Genomic DNA, 4,915 nt, shown 5'->3' on the forward strand with positions numbered 1-4,915 from the left:
TTATGTGTGACTAGAAAAGTTAAACATTTAAAAAGTGAATACAGAAAATATCTTTATAACCTCTGGCTAGTGAGGGATCTGTCTTTAAAAGATTTCAAATATGCAAACCACAATGGATGTAATAGATATAAAAATTCTATGTATTAATTTGAGAAAATTTCCTCAAGGATCCTATATTCTAAGTGTTATTCTACAGGCAGGGAATGCATCAAAGACAAAAGCATACAGCAGGGTACAATGGTATATTTTTGTAATCCCAGCTACTCAGGAGACGAAGACAGGAGATTTGTAAGTTCCAAGCCAGCCATCCAGGTCAACTTAGAAAGACCCTGTCTGAAAAGTTAAGCAAAACAAAACAAAACAAACAAAAAACAGAGCTAAGATGTAATTCAGTGTAGGATCATCCCTAGATTCAATCCCCAATACACCCCCCAACACACACACACATAAATAATTAAATTATTAAATAAATAAATAAATAAATAAAATTCTCACCTTTATGAGGTTTATTTTCTAGTTAGATATTTAACCTAAATTAACGTAAAGAGAATATAGAGAAAAATACAACAAATATTCAGTATTTAAAGTATCTTTAAATACTGATGTCGTGTAATACACATTATTGAAGCACAGTAGAAAACAACTCAACATTCTCTTGTAAAGTTGAAGATGTGCATAGTCAGCGACTTCACAATTATACTCTTCACAAAAATATTGAGGTATACACAGAAGTCATGCCCATAAATTTTAAGCATAGCAGAGTTTATAAAAGCAGAAATCTGAAACGAACACATGGGAAAATGAACAATTTGAAGTTCACTTGTACAAAGTATTATATTTAAACAAAAATGAATGAACTACAACTAAATGCATTAACAGGAGTGAATCTCGAATAGTGAATGGTTGAAATATACAGTGGCAGAAGAACGTACTTAGTAACAAAATATCCATGAAAAAATATAATAGTTTTGTGGACTTAACTTCCATTATGGGAATACAGCTTTTCATGAAGGGATGACTCTATTTTTTGAATCTCCATCATCCAAAATAATAGGACACAGCATATTGTTAACTGTTAATGCATTTTTTGACATATTAAAACATTTTTATTAGACTTTGTAATTTAACCCTCTGATTTATTAGGCATAAAATAAATGGATATAACAATATTTAAGGGTCATTCAATATAATTATAAATCATGGTAGAAACCATTCAGTAATCATTCCTGGAATATAATTCTCATAATTATATATTTTATTTATTTTAATTTGTTATATATGACAGCAGAATGCATTACAATTCATATTACACATGTAGAGCACAATTTTTCATCTCTCTGATTGTACAAAAAGTAGAGTCCCACAATTTGTGTCTTCATACATGTACTTAAGGTAATGATGTCCATCTCATTCCAATGTCTTTCCTACCCCCATGACCCCTCCTTTCCCTGCCCTCCCATTTGCCCTATCTAAAGTTCATCTAAATTAATCAGCATCCCTAAATCAGAGAAAACATTAAGCATTTGTTTTTCTGGGATTTGCTAACTTAACATTATACTCTCCAACTGCATCTATTTACCTGCAAATACCATGATTTTATTCTCTTTTATTGCTAAGTAATATTCCATTGTGTATATATGCCACATTGTTTTATCCATCCATCTTCTGTTTTAGAAAAAATTAAAGGATTTGCTGTTAATCATGAAAACAGGTTTCAGTCTACATTTTCCTTCCCAAGATCAGAAGCAACTTGTGTCTGCTTTTCTTAATTTATCTATTACATGTTCTTTCAGGTTCACTAGCTTGAACAAAACAACATTTGGTCTTTTACTAATTCCTACATCTCAGCCTAAAATTTCCACTGGAAATAACCATATGAACATTTATCAAAAATCTAAACAGTGCTATGAATTGGGTAATCAGTTTTTTTGTAATTTAACACATTCACTATTGGAGAATATTTGTAGTTGTTATCAAATATTTAATTTTCTTCGTGGAAGCATTTGAGGATAGGTAGATAGCACTTTGCATCCATCTTTATTTCTACTTATAACACCTTAGTAGAGTATCTTGTGCATGGTAAGTGCTGAATTGACTATGTTCCAGTGAATATATATATATATATATATATATATATATATATATATATATATATATAAAATTATATGATATTTTATTTGGTAAGGCAGGAAGATAAAAGGTCATACATGATACAAATTAGAGTGACATCAGCAAGATGTAGCAAGTTCCAGCTCTTTTTCTTCACAGAAACACTGATTTAACACAATGACATGAAGATTAAAATACCTTGCTGGGAAGACATAATTCCAGTTAAGAAGTGGTAGCGCATGCCTGTAATCCCCGTGGCTCAGGAGGCTGAGGCAGGAGGATCCCAAGTTCAAAGCCATCCTTAGCAATTTAGCAAGACCGTAAGGAATTAACAAGACCCCATATCAAATTATAAAACGGGCTGGCAGTGTTGCTTAGTGGTTAAGAGTGCCTGTGGGTTTGACTGGTACCAAAAAAATAAATAAAATAAAAAAAGAACAACTTCACTAAAATTGGTAAGCCAGCCAGGCAATTTACTAATCAGTTCCTCTCTTAAGATGGTCCATCTCAGCACCAAGAAAGATCACCTCAGTCTGCATCTTCTCCCTGGGATGGAGCCAGTGAGTGACTATTGGACTTCCACCTGTCACCTCTAGGTGTGCCTCCTGGGGGGTTAGCTTCTGACTCACCTCACAGCTCTGAGAAGACATCCTAATCCAGTTGCCTGGGGGCAGGTAGGACAGAGGAAAAGGACAGTTACTACTTTCAGCCTATTATGACTCTCGGGGACAAAGAAGAAAAAGAACTGAGGCTTCTTTCCAAGGAGGGCAGAGGGGCAGATCCTGTGTTCAGTACGCCCAGCTTTCTGTATGCTCCCCAAGGGGCTGGCTTCTGCTCTGCCACACACAAAGCACAGAAGAGCTCAGGGTAACCCAGACCCAAAGGAGCTGGAAATAAAGGAAAAGAGACAAAGGCCGTCCTGCAGCCCATATGGCTCTATGAGCCTGGGAAGAGGCAGAGAACTGAGACTTCTCCCCCAGGACCCAGGAAGGGGAGGAGAGTGTACTCTGACATCCCAAGCCTTTAAAGATGCTATCTGAGGGGCTAATTCAGTCTGTCAAGGAGCACAGAGAATGTCAAAATCAGATACTAGAAGGAATATCTCCTGATATCAACAAGCAAAGAAGCAAGCATGCAAACAAAAACCAACCAAACAAACAAATTACAAAATGAAAACAGGAGGCCAGAGACCTTGGTCAGCAAGAAACCAAAACTCAAAATGTACAACTGGGTTGGTAGATGAAAGGTTTTGCAAGTTGAGACCAGTCCACAAATACTGGGAGAGGTGGCTGTTTCTTCAAATTTGTAGAAAATAATGCAAATCTTTATGGAACATGAACAGTCAGGATAACACGTCATAATCAAAGAAACAAAATATATCTCCACTGTTTGACTTTAAGGTAATACAGATATACAAATTGCTTGACCAAAAATAAAGTAAAATGGTAAGAAATAATCATAAACAAGATAAGTGAGTTATAAGAGGTAGACAAATAAGTGAAACCAGAGAAATGACACGTAAACAAAATGAGAATATCAAGAAAGTGATGAAAAATTCTAGAATAGAAAGGGTGAAGAGAGCCTAAAGGAGCCATGAGGCACCAGCTTGTGAACCAATGTTTGCATTAGGGAAGTTCAAGAAAGAAAAAAGAGAGCAAAAGTGACAGAAAACTGTTTAAAATAAAGAATAGCTAAATAGTTCCCAAATCTGGAGAGGCAAATGGACATGCAGTTTCATAAAACTCACAATAAAACAAATATAATAAAATAAATCCACATAAATCCACAGTGACATATGTTAAAATCACAATTTCAAAAGTCAAAGACAAAAAAAAAAATTTGAAAATAGCAAAAAAGATTTGTCATGTAAAAGAAACCTCCCTAAGACTACCAGTAGAGTTCTGATAGAAATCTGGCAGGCCAGAAGGGAAGGAGATACATTCTTAAAAGCAGTGGAAGAAAAGATTGCCCACCAATAACTATACCCAGAAAAACTATCTTCCATAATGAAGACGAAATAGACTTGACTCCAAATGCAAGTGATGAAGGCTCCATCATCACAACATCGACCTTTCTAAATGCTAGAAGGAGTTTTTCCAGATCAAATGAAAGAACATTAGACAGAAATCAGAAAATGTGAAAGCATAAAACATGTGAAACATATGAGAGTATAAATGTAAATATGTACACAAATGATATTATTTTGCAATGGTGGTATATAAATCAGTTTTTAATACTAACATACATAAAGGTTAAATGTCCCAAGTATTAAAAACAATGATCAATACAATATTTTTGATGAATACAGAATATAGTAAGATGTAAATTGCAACATAGAATAAATTGTGAGAGAAAGAAGTGAAAGTGTTGAGTTATTCAATGCATTTGGAGTTATTACTAGCTTAAAAGAGATTTTAGAATATTTAGATGTTTTATGTAAGCCTCTGATTTCCACAAACAAAAATGCCTGTAGTAGATACCTAATGTAAAGTAGAAAGTAGTTAAAATATATTACTATGAAAAAAATCAATAGATCTTAAGGGAAGAAAGCAAGAAAAAACAAGATGAAAAACAAAAAAGAAAACAAAACGTCACTAGAAGACCCCTATCTACCAATAATCACTCTAAATGAAATTGGACCAAATTATCCCATCAAAATATAGGATACAGTAGCTGAATGGATTAAAGAAATAGAAAGACCAGATCCAGCTATGTACTGTTTACCAGCTATGTACTGTCTATACGATGCTCACTTTAGAATTAAGAATGCTTATAGACTGAAAGTGAAAGGAATGGGAAGTAATAT

The sequence above is a fragment of the Callospermophilus lateralis genome, chromosome 2 (genome assembly GCF_048772815.1).
Source record: "Callospermophilus lateralis isolate mCalLat2 chromosome 2, mCalLat2.hap1, whole genome shotgun sequence".
Classification (NCBI taxonomy): Eukaryota; Metazoa; Chordata; class Mammalia; order Rodentia; family Sciuridae; genus Callospermophilus; species Callospermophilus lateralis.